General features: G+C 35.9%; 1 protein-coding gene across 2 annotated transcripts in view; it reads right to left on the bottom strand.

Annotated features, from left to right (window-relative positions):
* The window catches only part of skor2 (SKI family transcriptional corepressor 2), a 106,655-nt gene that overhangs the window by 86,196 nt on the left and 3,328 nt on the right, over nt 1–17,131 (bottom strand). For both annotated transcript variants that reach the window (XM_077586177.1, XM_077586178.1), the window contains exon 2: nt 8,138–8,212. The gene's annotated coding sequence lies outside the window, so the exon portion shown is untranslated. The remainder of the gene's footprint in view (nt 1–8,137; nt 8,213–17,131) is intronic.

Raw genomic sequence — 17,131 nt, 5'->3', positions numbered from 1 at the left:
CACGAGTGCATGGATGGTAAGACGAGAAGGCCACAGATTGAGATAATTTTATTTTCAAAAGGTCTGATGTGATAAGCTAGCATGTGGGCCTGGGGTTCTGGCTGGCGTGGCCGCTTTAGAGTGCCTCGTTTTTATTAGAATTTTCAAGAAATGCGAAAATAAAACTGAATGGAAACGCTAGAAATTTAAAAAAAAAAATCCAGAAGAAGGGGAACAAAAATTTAAAAAAAAGAAAATAAAATAAAAAAATAAAATAAAAAATAAAGAAATTCAAAAAAGGATCCAAAGTTTGCCAAAATGTTTTTTTACGCTTAGAGGGGGTGGATTTTAAAGCGTTTCTATGCGCCTCATCGTCTGACACGAGTGCATGCATGGTAAGGCGAGAAGGCCGCAGATTGAGATCATTTTATTTTCAAAAGGTCTGATGTGATAAGCCAGCATGTGGGCCTGGGGTTCTGGCTGGCGTGGCCGCTTTAGAGTGCCTCGTTAGGTGGGTTTCCAATCCACCCATTTTTATTAGAATGTTCAAGAAATGCGAAAATAAAACTGAATGGAAACGCTAGAAATTCGAAAAAGGATCCAAAGTTTGCCAAAAGGTTTTTTACGCTTAGAGGGGGTGGATTTTAAAGCGTTTCTAAGCGCCTCATCGTCTGACACGAGTGCATGCATGGTAAGGCGAGAAGGCCACAGATTGAGATCATTTGATTTTCAAAAGGTCTGATGTGATAAGCTAGCATGTGGGCCTGGGGTTCTGGCTGGCGTGGCCGCTTTAGAGTGCCTCGTTAAGTGGGTTTCCATCCACCCATTTTTATTAGAATTTTCAAGAAATGCGGAAATAAAACTGAATGGAAACGCTAGAAATTCGAAAAAGGATCCAAAGTTTGCCAAAAATGTTTTTACGCTTAGAGGGGGTGGATTTTAAAGCGTTTCTAAGCGCCTCATCGTCTGACACGAGTGCATGGATGGTAAGACGAGAAGGCCACAGATTGAGATAATTTTATTTTCAAAAGGTCTGATGTGATAAGCTAGCATGTGGGCCTGGGGTTCTGGCTGGCGTGGCCGCTTTAGAGTGCCTCGTTTTTATTAGAATTTTCAAGAAATGCGAAAATAAAACTGAATGGAAACGCTAGAAATTTAAAAAAAAAAATCCAGAAGAAGGGGAACAAAAATTTAAAAAAAAGAAAATAAAATAAAAAAATAAAATAAAAAATAAAGAAATTCAAAAAAGGATCCAAAGTTTGCCAAAATGTTTTTTTACGCTTAGAGGGGGTGGATTTTAAAGCGTTTCTATGCGCCTCATCGTCTGACACGAGTGCATGCATGGTAAGGCGAGAAGGCCGCAGATTGAGATCATTTTATTTTCAAAAGGTCTGATGTGATAAGCCAGCATGTGGGCCTGGGGTTCTGGCTGGCGTGGCCGCTTTAGAGTGCCTCGTTAGGTGGGTTTCCAATCCACCCATTTTTATTAGAATGTTCAAGAAATGCGAAAATAAAACTGAATGGAAACGCTAGAAATTCGAAAAAGGATCCAAAGTTTGCCAAAAGGTTTTTTACGCTTAGAGGGGGTGGATTTTAAAGCGTTTCTAAGCGCCTCATCGTCTGACACGAGTGCATGCATGGTAAGGCGAGAAGGCCGCAGATTGAGATCATTTTATTTTCAAAAGGTCTGATGTGATAAGCTAGCATGTGGGCCTGGGGTTCTGGCTGGCGTGGCCGCTTTAGAGTGCCTCGTTTTTATTAGAATTTTCAAGAAATGCGAAAATAAAACTGAATGGAAACGCTAGAAATTAAAAAAAAAAATCCAGAAGAAGGGGAACAAAAATAAAAAAAAAATAAAATAAAATAAAAAAATAAAATAAAAAATAATGAAATTCAAAAAAGGATCCAAAGTTTGCCAAAACGTTTTTTACACTTAGAGGGGGTGGATTTTAAAGCGTATTGAAAAAAGGAAAATGCGAATTTTGGCTATGGAAAAACGTGGCACATTTTGACCGTACATTACGTCACACGTACGTTTATAGTCACGAAACAATGGCGGACGATAAAGTAAGGTATGTTTGGGGGGATGAAACAGAAATCTTTTGGGAATTTTTTAATTAAAGAAGCGAATATTAATACTATTTTATATGGAAAACAGCAAAGAAACACTACGGTTGATCAAGAATTACTAAATAAAACTCAGTCGCTTTCTGGTCTTCTTCTTAGTGGACAAAAATGTTCTATGCAGACTCACTAATCGAAATATGGTATTCTGGTTATTATTGTGTTAGTGGAAGTTTTCATCACTATCAGAAGGCGGCCATTTTGACGCTTGCTGTCGGTGAAGATGACATCAATGTTGCTCAGGTCTCAAGTAACAACCAATCACGGCCAAGCTTTAGAAAACAGGTGCGCTGTGATTGGTCTTTGCTTGAGCCCTGAACAACTATGACGTCATCTTCAGTCGACAAGCAAGTGGCAAAATGGCCGCGCCCTGAGCTTTTGCTCCATAACTCATATTCCACAAATGTACAGCAATATTAATCAGAATGTCATGTTTAGTTAGACTAGTGAGGTCCCATATAACATATTATTGTCAAGAACACTTTAAGACCATCTGGATTTACATAAACATGACATTTTGACAGTAACAAAAGCACATGCCAGTCTAGCATTAACTGTGAGGAAAATAAAAAGAAAGTCTGGGTTAAACCAAGAAACACAACTTGCCCTCTCATTTTTCATGACATTATTCCCACAACCACACACACACACACAGAGGACCTTTCCAGAAAGTGTGTAAGGAGTACGTCTCAGTGTTCACAAGTGTGCGGCAGCGCAGATGGGAACGCGGATATACCGCGTCTGATCTTGCTCTCTTCATTATTCAGCTTCATCCACTCGGCCTCCTCGAGTGGTCTCGCTGCACTTTGAGCCATGCCTCAATTCGATCATGGCAGTCTATTGTGCGCTTTGAGAGGCCATCCCGTCATCCCGAGGCTTTGAACGTGTGCGGCGCCGTCTACGTAGGCACCGACATGTACAAAAATTACATCTAGGAAAGTCTTGGCTCTGTTATGTTCAAGTGGGACTGAAGATTTCTCAAAATCAGATACAATACACGCCGTGGTCAGTCAGGTAAGTGGCAACCCAAATACACACACAAATCAAGAAAGATAAAAAAATACTGTATTGAACCAAAAACGAGACCAAAAATTTCAAAATGTACCCTAAAATTTTAAATGTGACAAAACATAAGGTATTATATAGAAGAGGATTAGAAAAAAAAGAGAGAGAGAAAAAAAAGTCTGTCAGGATTCCGACTTTATTCTCAGCATTCTGATTTTAAAGTCAGAATTCTGACTTTAAAGTTCAAACTCGCACTTTATTCTCAGAATTCGGATTTTAAAGGGAGAATTCTCACTTTAATCACAAAATTCGGACTTTAAAGTGAAAATTCTGACTTTAATGTCAGAGTTCTGACTTTAACGTGATAATTCTGATTTTAATGTCAGAATTCTGAGAGCAAAGTGAGAATTCTGACTTTAAACTCAGAATTCTGACTTTAATCTCCGAATTTGGATTTGAAAGTGAAAATTCTGAATTTATCTCAGAATTCGGACTCTAAAGTGAGAATTCTCACTTTAATCTCAGAATTGTGACTTTCTGACTTCCCCCCACAATTAATAGCTCTTTGTCACAAAGTCAGACTTCTCACTTTACAGTCAGAATTCTGGGATTAAATGCAGAATTCTGAGTTTAAAATCAGAATTCTGACTTTAAATGCAGAATTCTGACTTTAAAATTAGAATGCTGAGAATAAAGTCAGAATCCTGCCAACCTTTTGTTTTTCTCTTCACCGGCCCAAATCCTCTTCCGTAGTATTTATTAGGAGCTAGAAAATGTCTATAAATTGCTACTGCGACTCTGGGAAGCAAATGCGAAATTTGTAAATACAGTTCTTACCTGCCAATAAGTAATTGGAACTTAATTGGCCTCAGGTTTAAATGGCATTCTATACACGTATCCTCGTCAGCTGTCACCGCATTGCCAATATATTCCATTGGCTCTATCATTACTGAATTAATCTTTAAATCAATGTATGGATCGTCGTCAACGTATGTTAAACCGTGATTATCTAATCACAAAAGCAACATTTTTCTTCTTTTTAGAAGCAAGCTCAATTTTCATTGGCTTCAGCGTCACAGATAAACACATCAACGGGGAGTGTGTGTATTCCCAGGACCCAGACAGACTATCAAGCATCTATCTATCCTTTGTAACGATCAATATTTATCAATCTCAAAGGACCTGTGGTATGAAGCTATAAACAAGCAATGGAGTAGAGTACAGATAGACCACCGACCACACTTACAAACACACACTCACACAGAAGCGGCAACACGTTAAAGTGCACATGCAAATCAAGATCACTTTGACAAATGAATAGAAAAAAGGCAGTGATGCAGAGAATTTGTCACCCAAATATTATTTATTTATTTTTTTTATCATAATCACATGAATATTGAAATCAGTTTATGACTCTACGAAGGTGATTTAGTGTATGTGAAATCAAATAAAACCATAACTACTGATTATCATCGTTTGATCAACTGTGTGCTCCACGTTGCAAAGTGCAGTGTGAAATGGCCGTAAAACCAAACACTGAATACATCAACAAAAAAGTGATCTAACAAACATAGCAGCCGTGGCTAATCAGCTTGTTTACAGAGCTAGTCCTAGTTTAGTCATTCTTGTGCTTTTTTTTTGTTGAAGTTGGAAATGTGCTCTCTCTGATTATTCATCACGACTACGAACTTTCGTATTTGTACGCTATTTCGAATGGTCATGTTTAAGAATCACACGATTGCTGCTACATTAAAACCTAGCTAGCTAGCTAGTTAGTTAGTTTTGTTTTCGTTAGCCATTTTTATTGTTAACTCATTCACTCCCTGCCATTTTCACTGAAGCAACCCCCTTCGCTCCCGGCTGGTTTACTGGATTTTGCAAGGCCCACAATTCTTCAATTGCTATAAAAAGATGGAACCTAACAAAAGAAAGTCTCTTTCATCAGGAAAAAAAAAAAGTATATTTCTATCTGTTTCCGTTTTGCAACAATTAGCATTTAGAATATAGCTAAGTTTCATCATTATTCACAAAGAGCTTGTTGCAACATGGCCCCGGTTGATCTCTTATACTGCCACCTGCTTTCCGTTTTTTGCAATAATTGCCATTGCTTGAAGCGACCTCTTCAGGTCAGAGACAGCATCAAATAAAATAAAATTTAAAAAATAATAAAATAAAATAAAAAATAAAAAATAAAAAATAAAAAATAAAAAATAAAAAATAAAAAATAAAAAATAAAAAATAAAAAATAAAAAAAAACGTATAAATACGTTTTGGGGACCATGGTAATATTTAAGATAGAAAAGTGAACATACAAGCACTACATTGCTGATTCACATTTATGAATGATTGCAACTGTTCCCATCAAAAACGCGTGTTGTCCTCCGCTGGCTAGTTGTGCAAAGAGAGAAAGTGTTTTGTGTCATCAGAGCAGGTAGAAACACGGCGTGTAATTAACATGTCATAATCAATGTGGGGGAGTTTGACACCTTGTAATCACTATGGGGAGATTAGCCCTCATAGCCCCTGGACACACGTGCATGTCACACACACACGCACACACACACGCACACACACACACACTGATAGTTCAACATGCCTACACTCAAACAAATGGTCAAACACTTGCACGCAGATTGAAAAAGCATATGTAGCACCGGCAAATGCACACACACGCATGCAAAGAGGGCCTGTTTAATATCATTTACATAATGAGAGAGCAACCGCAGTAATAGCTTTTCCTTTCTCTTATTATCATAATTTCACCCTGGGCGCCAAATGACAGGAAAAAAAAAGAGACGGCAAAAAGAGAGTAAGGGAGCAACACGGCAGCCGTGTCTCGTCCTTGCTAACTTGAAACAAATCTTCCTCAATGTCAAGGCCCACTAGCCTTCTTCTGCCGCTTCCTGCTTTTTCGGCCACTTTTTGCTGCGATTGAAAAATCAAATTATCGATACTAATCGGCATTCAATGGACACTGACGCAGAGCAGTTTGGACAGATCAAATAAGGATCATTTCTTGTTATTGTGCTGAAGGCTTTCACACGTTTTTCACCGTTTTGAATTCTTCACACTTTTTTGACGCCCTTGTCCTTTCACATAATTCATCCGATTCTATCCGAAGATATTCCAAAAATTCACGCCATGGGGGCTTGCATTTTTTTTTTCAATACAAAAATTCAGTTTTCCCATAATTCAATATTTTTTTTACCTAAAAAGCCCCCTATTTATTATTTATTTATTTCCTCCAATAATTATTTACCATTCATTTCTTTTGGCACATTCAAAACAACAGATTCAGAAATTTACATCATTTTGCTTAATCAAGTCACGTTATGAATGATTTTCAACATGGCAAAATTTTGCACACACCAAAGTTTCGCTTTTTTTTTCACCCCCCAAAATTTTCCCATTATCTACATTATTCCCTCCTCCCCTCAACATTACTTGACCGATTCAAAGTATTTCAACTTCAACATGTGCAAATTATTCAATATATCTCGTTTATTACTCTCATTCACAAAATTTTCTAAAACTCAAAATTCCAAATATTTGCATACATATATTGACCGACTAAAATATATTTATTTTTATATATCATTGCCGATTATTAATTTCTCCAGAAATTGCAAATATCTAGTTATTCCATAAAACTCTAGTCATCTAAAATTACGATTTGTGTTGAAAAGGATGAAGTTAATGTTAACATTAACTTTAAATTAAATTGAAAAATAAGTTATATTTTTATTTTTTTTAAACCTTCAGGTCAAAGGCAAACATCAAATCAGGCTCTTGTTTTATATCTACGCCTACTGTAATTGTAGACCACAAAACCACATACACAGCAAAAAAAAAAAAAAGCACAATTTTGAAATCAATATTTAAACGTCTGAATTGAATTGAAATCCCAAAGGGGAGAGGCGGGTCATATTCTTCTGAAATCTAAAGAGTAAAGAGACATATCGGACTCCTGTAAGGCTCTCTGTGTGCGCGATCATCGATTACACAAAAAGCAGATATAAAAAGAGACAGCACCTCATCCGTAAAAGAGGGATCAAGTGTTGAAGTGTTGACGCTGATAAGAAAGAAAAGGGGGGGGTGGAAGAGGCGTTGGTGTCCCCTGATTCGATCATCTTCTACAAAGTATCTTTGAACAGTATCGGTTTGATCGGCACTCGAAACCAACCTTTTTCCACAGAGATCAATTGCTGTATATTTGGAACCGAGTGATTCGTTGAAGTGGGACTACGATTGGTTATGTGGCGTCAAACTGTTGCCATCATGAATATATATATATTTTTAACTCATTCACTGCCATTGACGGTTATAGACGTCAAATATTAATTTCCCACTTTTTTTAACAAGAGTATGAAAACCTAGATTTTTTTTTATTGTACATTTAGAACAGATATGAATTTTTTGATTAATCGTGAGTTAACTCGTGAAGTCATGCAATTAATTACGATTTTTAAAAAATATCGCCTGATGCTACTAATATTTAATAATCTTTTATTTTCTTAAATCACGTCAGGCAATTAATTAAAAGAGTATGAAAACCTAGAAAAAAAATGTTGTACATTTAGAACAGATATAAAATTTGTGATTAATCATGAGTTAACTCTTGCAATTACGATAAAACATTTTAACCGCCTGACGCTCCTAATTTTTTAATGATCTTTTCTTTTCTTTTTAAAATCGCGTCAGGCGATTAATTTTTTTAATTGTAATTAATCGCATGACTTCAATAGTTAACTCGCGATTAATCATACATTTTATATCTGTGCTAAATGTACAATAATTTTTTTCCTAGGTTTTCATACCCTTGTTAACAAAAGTGGAAAAAAATGTTAAACTAATAGAAATAGTTCAAATGACTTTTTGACGTCTATAGCCATCAATGGCAGTCAATGAGTTAATGTACAATTATGTTTTAATAAACATTTTAGTTCATTTATTTGATGTTATTTTAGTTTGAGTCTTTCTGGCCCACCTCTCAACTTTTGACACTGGATTACACATCATTCCTACCTACCTTCATTTCTCCTCTTTCTCTCTCTCTTTCCTGCCTTTTGTCAGTTCTCTCCAGCTCCACCGCTCCTTTTCTCTCCTGTATTGACAGAGCGAGAATGCATTTTGCTAAAACATTAACTTATGAATCATTGATGTTGCTGTTGAGGTTTCAGTGGCACCGGGGGCAGCCGGATGTAAATAAGTGAGGACGAGCTTTGGTGCATGGCTAGATGATACTTAGCCCGGCCTCTGAAACATTGATGAGATATTGTGCGTGTGTGTGTGTGTGTGTGTGTGTGCGTAATACAATGGCTATTTAAGAAGGCTAGATATGATAGTTGTTTACAACTCCAGACAAGACACTTTTAGAAGTAAGGAGGTGGATGAACAAAGAAGCAATAGGATTCCCTTAACTCATTTACTGCCATTGACGCCTATAAACGTCAAAAAATTATTTTAACTATTTCTATTAGTTTCACTTTTTTTAACAAGAGTATGAAAACCTAGGCATTTTTTTAATAATCTTTTTTTGGCAGGGAAAAAAAAGAAAGAAAAGATTATTAAAAATTAGGGGTGTCAGGCGATTAAAATTTTGAATTGTAATTAATCGCATTACTTCAATAGTTAACTCACGATTAATCACAAATTTTATATCTGTTCTAAATGTACAATAATCTTTTTTTCTAGGTTTTCATACTCTTGTTAACAGAAGTGGGAAAAAAAATTAAACCAATAGAAATTGTTTAAAATAATTTTTGACGTCTATAGCCGTCAATGGCAGTGAATGAGTTAATGATTAAAAAGTCCTGGCATAGTACAAATGCAGTAAGTGAGTAAAAGGGGTGGCGCGTGAAAGATGACAACTGTGGATCATGTGACTTGTCTAAAGGGACGAATGTAAAATGACAATGTCTTTAGGGAAACAGTTAGACACTACACACACACACATAGTGGCGCTCCGAGGTACGAGTCTAATTTATTTACTCAAAACGCCGTATCTCAAATCATCTTTTCTCATTGAAATGAATGGTAACACCTTCAATCCGTTCCAACTTTCCCTCAAAATCAACAAAGAAGGTTACAACGTGCGAAAAATATCATTTTGCGCAATATGAAAACATAATTACACAATTAAGTGCAATTAAAAATACATCAACTGTTTTTGTCACGTTGCAGTGAGTGGTTTGACCTGAAAATGGCCATTTCCCTTGCGCCAAGTGCTCGCAAAGTGCAGAATGCAGACACTTACGCCATCATAACCAATCACCGTTCTCCGCCTTCATTAAAGCATCATTCAGACCTCTTAGTGCTTGGACCCCCTCCATCCCAGCGCCGACCATTTAAGTCCACTATAAACGTAAGTGTGGTCAGAGCGGCTGCATTATGCATCGGCTGGGGTCAGGGCGCACTGAACTGTGTTGGTCTTCACTCTAACCACACATTGAAGAGATGATACGTATCTGTTTCCCACTGAAAACAAGGCCCGTGTAATGGTTACATATTGCATGCGCAGAAGCAAACACACGCCGAATGTAAATATGAAACAAGTTTTTCTCATTCAGAGACAAAGAGCGCATCGACTAAAACGTCGTCAGAATTTGTACAACGGCACATAAACCAATCCTGGTGGATTACAGTCATTGTTCACAGTCTAAAGATTTACAGAAGTGCACCTTGTTAGCTTCCGCGAGCTAGCATTAGCGAACATATTAGCTTAGCATTAGCGAGCCCGTGTAGCGTTAGCGAGCTTGGCGTTAGCGAGGACCGAGAAGGATTTCAAATGGGACGAAAACATCCTCGGTTCTTCCGTTAGCCAGGGTAGAAGAGTTCGGATCCTGGTGCTTTAAGTTGTTTAAGTTATTTGCGCGGGGTTGGCACACCGCGTCAACGTCCAGTGTAGGCTTTGACAACTCGTTAGGTTATATTTGAGAGAAGTGAAAATGGCTTAGTAAGCGTATGAAGTAGGGGTGTCAAAGTTTATCAATTTAGTTAATCAAAGTCTCATCAATTAATCTCATTCACTGCCATAAAATAATTTTTTTTTAAAGATTCTTAAAAATTAGGGGCAATTTTTTTTATAAAACATGACTTAATTAACTTGCGATTAATCACAAATTTTATAACTGTTTTAAATGTACAATAGATAAAAAAATCTAGATTTTCATACTCTTGTTAACAAAAGTGGGGAAAAAAATGTAAAACTAATAATAATAGTTCAAATTAATTTTTGACGTTTATAGCCATCAACGGCAGTGAATGAATTTAAAAAAAAAAAAAAAAAAAGGAAAGAAAATATTATTAAAAATTTGGGGCGTCAGGCGGTTGAAGTTTTTAATCGTAATTAATCTCATGACTTCACAAGTTAACTCACGATTAATCACAAATTTCATATCTGTTCTAAATGTACAATAAAAAAAATTCTAGGTTTACATATTCTTGTTAACAAAAGTGGAGAAAGAAAAATGTTAAACTAATAGAAATAGTTCAAATTAATTTTTGACGTTTATGGCCGTCATTGGCAGTGAATGAGTTCATGACTTACTTGGAAAGCTTGTATTGAGGGAATTCCAGTTACAACGCAGCACATCAAAATTTAGCAGTAAAAAAAAAATAGTAATCATGCAATATTTGTAGAGAATGGGGTAAAGCTGTATTTTACAATTTTTTTTAAAAATTGCTAAATTTCACAAGTTACATCATGTTAAAGATTAGATAACTCTGAATATGAAAAGAAAAATGCACTGAGCTGTCACCACCGTCTTACAAATGCAATTATGCCATCTAGTGGCAGAAATATGATCAACGCAAAATCAATATCACACTCGTTTTTTTTTTTTACAGTACATTACATCTTTTTGATTTTAACTCAATTTATTATAAATTATGTAATTACTGTATGAATGACTAAAAAATCCAGCCATATTTGAATTAATTTAACATTTATTTCCACTTTTATGTTAACAAGAGTGTAAAAACATTGAAAAAATAAATTATATATTTTAATATTTGCGATTAATCGTGAGTTAACTATTGAAGTCACGCGATTAATTACGATTACGAACATTTTAATCCGTAGTATGAAAATAAAGTGCTTTTAAATTGCATTCAATTGACCATTTCATATTTTTGATCAAATTGTTATTTTTTCATATGTTGGACTTTAAAGAGTGTATTCGGGACTTGATGGTCGACGTGAACGAGAATCCCGTTGGTGGCCCCCGGATCCAGGCCCTAATATATAAACACACACGACACTTAACCACACAGTGAACCGCCATTATCGTTAACCACAGAAAACAACAGCACCTTAAGTTTAAAGAAACCGACTCTCTTGTAGTCCATTAGCTATTCACCGCAGGGCCGAGCACTTTGGGCCGGCGTTTTACTGTTAACCACTGTTTCTAAAATGCATTACCGTACCTACTCACCGCAGTGCGCGCGTGTGTGTGTGTGTGTGTGTGTGTGTTTGTGTGTTAATGCTGGCATGTTGTGGGTCTCCGTACGCAAACACGTAATGTGACACTTTAATGAAAGGAGGAGAAAGGCCAGGGTGCAAAAGGCAGAGATGATGGCGCAAGACAGATGACACAGGAGAACAATATTGAGCTACGTATAAAAGAATAAACACGGGGGAGAAAAAAAAAACACACTCGGATGTCAATGCCTGCGAACCGCAAAAAGTCCGCATCAGAGACGTGCGGAAACAATACCTCAACTGATGCTGACAGATGCTGTAAAAAGATTAGGAAAAAAAACATGGAGAAAATGGATTGTAGAATAATTAACTCATTCACTGCCATTGACGGCTATAGACGTCAAAAATTCTTTTTAACTATTTCTGTTAGTTTTCCACTTTTGTTAAAAAGAGTATGAAAACCTTAAAAATATACATTGTACATTTAGAACAGATATCAAATTTGTGATTAATCGTGAGTTACTTATTGAAGTCATGCGATTAATTATAATAAAAAAAAAACGTGAACTGACGTGATTTGAGAAAAGAAAAGATTATTAAATATTAGGAGCATCAGGCGATATTTTTTCAAAATTGTAATTAATTGCATGACTTCGCGAGTTAACTCACGATTAATCAAAAATTTCATATCTGTTCTAAATGTGCAATAAAAAAAATCTTTAAAAAAATGTGAAACTAATAGAAATTGTTAAAATTAATTTGATTTTTTTATTTATTTTATCGCATGACTTTACTAGTTAACTCACGATTAATCACTCGTTTTATATCTGTTTAAATGTACAATAAAATAAATGATAGGTTTTCACATTTGTTAACAAAAGTGGGGGAAAAAATGTTAAACTAATAGAAATTGTTCAAATGAATTTTTGACGTCTATAGCCGTCAATGGCAGCGAATGAGTTAAAGCGGAACTACGGACATCAATCGGAATTGGAATTAGATTTTCAGGACATAATTAGATTTTTTATTTTTTTTATCGCATGACTTTACTAGTTAACTCACGATAATCATCGTTTTATATCTGTTTAAATGTACAATTTTTTTTTTATAGGTTTTCACACTTGTCAACAAAAGTGGGGGATAAAAATGTGAAACTAATAGAAATTGTTCAAATGAATTTTTGACGTCTATAGCCGTCAATGGCAGCGAATGAGTTAAAGCGGAACTACGGACATCAATCGGAATTGCTCATTAACAAAAATAGATATCATTAGTTAGTATCAACATTGTGATGTGCTATAGTAATGAAGTTAACTTAAAAATGGCTCCAAACGGTTACTCGATGGTTAAAATAGTTGTCCATTAATTTCATAATTGATTACTTGTCGATGAATTGATTAATTTTGATGACTCTAGTTAGCATCAATATGTTATTTGCTGTAGAAATAAAGTGACATTTGAAAAAAGGCTCCAAACGATTACTCGATTATTAAAATGGTTGTCGATTAATTTGATAGATGATTACTTTTCGATTAATCGAGTCATGTGGATGGCATTCAGTTGTTATCAATATTTTCATGCGCTACAGTAATAAAGCTAAATTTAAAAAAATACTCAAAATGATTACTCCATTATTAAAATAGTTGTCAATTAATTTGATAGTCGATTACTTGTCGATGAACTGATTAATTTTGTTGGCTCTAGTTAGTATCAATATGTTATTTGCTGTAGAAATAAAGTGACATTTGAAAAATGGCTCCAAACGATTACTCGATTATTAAAATAGTTGTCGATTAATTTGATAGACGATTACTTTTCGATTAATCGATTCATGTGGATGGCATTCAGTTGTTATCAATATTTTCATGCGCTACCAGAAAAAAGCTAAGTTTTAAAACAAAATACTCCAAACGATTAGAAAAGTCTCATAAAAGAGCCACTGGGAGAAGAAGACGCGAGCAAATAAAGTTGAAGTCTTACGCAAACGAACCAACAACGGCGGCGCGGCCGAGAGAGCGAGTCGAGAGTGAAATTGTGAGAGAAAGTCCGACTTGGCGGCGGCACTACATCTTGATCAACAGATGACTGATCATATCAGCGGCGGCCATCTTTCACCAGCCGCCGTCTGACGACACGACGTGACCCTCGTACACACGCCCGCGTGCATCCATTTCCCCCCCGACGTACCCCCGGGCAGGAGCATCAATAATGTGCGGGATAGCCGGGGGGGGGCTCTGTTTACACACGCACCCACAGGCACGCACACACTCATTCGTTCATTCACACACAAATGCACCGAGCATGTGCGCGAATACGCCCGCTTCTGACATTCCCATATTCACGTCGCCGTGTGCACGCAACCCACGCAATATGGCTGTGTGGCCTCGGGGCTGAGGTCCGACTCTGGCACGACGCTTGACAATTTATAATGTCGCAAATATTCATGTTTTTTCCTCATCAATTGGTGAGTTTTTTCTTTTTTGTCATGATAATAATAATAATATAATTATCAATGTTCAGCACTTTGACGAATATCGGCATCGGCCATTTTGAAAAATGATACGGCCGATAATCCATTGAAAAAAGTGTTTGGAATCAGGAACTAATTATAATAGCAAAAAATAGCATCGACTTTAGCCCTGTCAAAATGAATCGATTAATCGACATGTAAATGATTATGTAATTAATTGCCAACTATTTTAATAATCGATTAATCGTTTAGGGTCATTGTTTATTTCAAATTGCCCAAATTGATAATAAAAATATTAGATCATGACAACCCTAAAAAATATAAGCAAAAAAAAAAATACGCGTATAATTTACGCATTATATATATTTTTATTTCATCTGACGATTAATCGGTAATCAGTGTTTTTTTTCTGCCAAAAATAGCATTGGCCTTAGCTGTGTCAAAATTTATTGATTAATCGACATGTAAATGATGATGTAATTAATTGACAACTATTTTAATAATCGAATAATCGTTTAGGGTCATTGTTTATTTCAAAATTGCCCAAATTGATTATAAAAATATTAGATCGTGACAACCCTAAAAAATATAAGCAAAAAAAAAAAATAGGCGTATATTTTACGCATTAGATATACTTTTAATTCATCTGACGATTAATCGGTAATCAGTGTTTTTTTTCTGCAAAAAATAGCATTGGCCTTAGCTGTGTCAAAATGAATTGATTAATCGACATGTAAATGATGATGTAATTAATTGACAACTATTTTAATAATCGAGTAATCGTTTAGGGTCATTGTTTAAAGCAAAATTGTCCAAATCGATTCCAAAAATATTTGATCGTGACAACCCTAATCAGCTTCTAAAAATCTATCATAATTATTATTATTATTATTATTATTATATTTAATACCACCTGTACTGCTCTCTGGTGGAGAAAGTTGTGTTTGCGCCTTTGTTTGCTTTTTGACCCTCGGGTGCTACCGTAGCGCTTTTGTATTTCCAAGCAATGCTCCGAGACGGCGACACAGCTAACCCAGAATGTTTGTTGAAGCCTAAGAGTGTAATTTTGTCTCCAGAAATATCTGTCTATAAGTATATTATTTTCAGGAGTGTTGTCTTGCAGTAGGTTATCAAATCGGATGTTTAAATTGTGTTTTAAGTTCCAATGAGACATAAGTTACTAGGCGCTGGTTAGCGTAGCATTCTGATGGTAGCGCCCATGAAAGCTAGCATTATGCTAACGGCTAAAAACGACCCCGTTTTTTGTAGGATTTGTAGCTAATTTTAGTCAATGATGCAAATCATTATTGTATATCTATATCAATAATCGGACACCAAAATCTGAAACCCCTAATATAGTGACAGCACTAGTTTGATTGTTTTGATTGATAAAATCCCAATTCCAAAAAAACATGATATATCAAACAATTATTTATGGCAAGGATTATTATCTTACATGTTTGAATTAAAGAAGCATTAACATGTAGGGGTGGGAATCTTTGACTGTCTCACGATTGGTTTCGATTCCGATTTTTGTGTCTGCGATTCGATTCAGAATTGATTAAGAACGATTATTTTTTTTTATTATTATTTGATTGACAATGATTGATGATTTTCAATCCATAGATGTGTAAGGAATTGTAATGATCTACTCCAGTCTGACACGCTAATGCTAATTAGCGCGCTACTTATCACTCAAAAGAACGGCTCCACGCTGCAAAAAAAAAAAAAAAAACTTTTATTGGAATAACTTGATCGTGACTTTTTCCTTCTACTCTCTAACGTGGCGACAACTTAACTGTGTATTAGACCGCGTGGAACCCACACTGCCCCCAAGTGGCCAAAACGGGTACAACATGAACAGCGCTCCAAATAAAGGCACACACAGACAAAAGCAAGACAGTAATAAAAATAATTTAAATAAAATCGATTTTGGGATATTTAAAATCGATTCTGAATTGTACTGAATGAGAATCGATTTTTTTGACACACCCCTAATAAATGTGTTTCACTTTGGGATGAGATCAGTCGTACTAGCCGGGCAGCTTTTCTTAAGTGTGTATGCTTCCTTATTTAATTAATTAAAAACAATTGTCAATGAACTTTAAATTAGACAAGCATCAAATAATCATTCTACCGCAATGTGTGTGTGTGTGTGTGTGTGTGCGTGTGTGTGTTTTAATAATTAGCAGGCAGTAAAGCGACTGTGTTAATTGCATTTAGGATCCTGCCTGGGGAGAGAGGGAGAAGGAGGTGCGAGAGATGATCTTACATCTCTTGCTCCCAAAATAGACAATTCTCATGTATTCTTAGATAGAAAATGGAGCAAGCGCACACACACGCACGCACGCACACGCACACACACACACACGCCCTGGGAGGATGGCGCTAACCTTAATTAGCCTAACACTGTGGTGAAATTGATTGAAATGCAGAACATCAATTATTAAGTTTAACTGTTTTCATAACCCTACACACATCCTACAATGTAAAAAATGCGCGACAACTGAAAAAATAAAAAAGACACACACACACACACACACACACATCACTTGTGTGCATTTCTCGCAACGTCATGAGATTCGTCACATCAAAAACCAGTTGCGAGTCAGAGCCGTTGATGGAGAGAGTTTGGCCAACTGGGTTTCGGCAGGGTAACAAGATGGCGTCCGTTTGTCATGTGACCAGAGGGTTTGGCTCTGTTGCGAGTGAACCAACAGCGCCTCTGCTGGTTGCAGCCAAGTAGTGCACTCCATTTGGTAGAGATGGACCGATTATCGGCGGGTTATCGATGTTCAGCACTTTGACGAATATCGGCATCGGCCATTTTGAAAAATGATATGGCCGATAATCCATTGAAAAAGTGTTTGGAATCAGGAACTAATTATAATAGCAAAAATCTGACTTTAGCCGTGTCAAAATTAATCGATTAATTGGCATGTAAATGATTATGTAATTAATTGACAACTATTTTAATAATCGATTAATCGTTTAAGGTCATTGTTTATTTCAAAATTGCCCAAATTGATTATAAAAATATTAGATCGTGACAACCCTAAAAAATATAAGCAAAAAATATATATATATATATGCGTATATTTTACGCATTATATATATTTTTAATTCATCTG

Source organism: Vanacampus margaritifer, chromosome 14, assembly GCF_051991255.1.
Source record: "Vanacampus margaritifer isolate UIUO_Vmar chromosome 14, RoL_Vmar_1.0, whole genome shotgun sequence".
Lineage (NCBI taxonomy): Eukaryota > Metazoa > Chordata > Actinopteri > Syngnathiformes > Syngnathidae > Vanacampus > Vanacampus margaritifer.
Note: the sequence above shows the minus strand (reverse complement) of the source record. Positions and strands in the feature narration are given on the sequence as shown.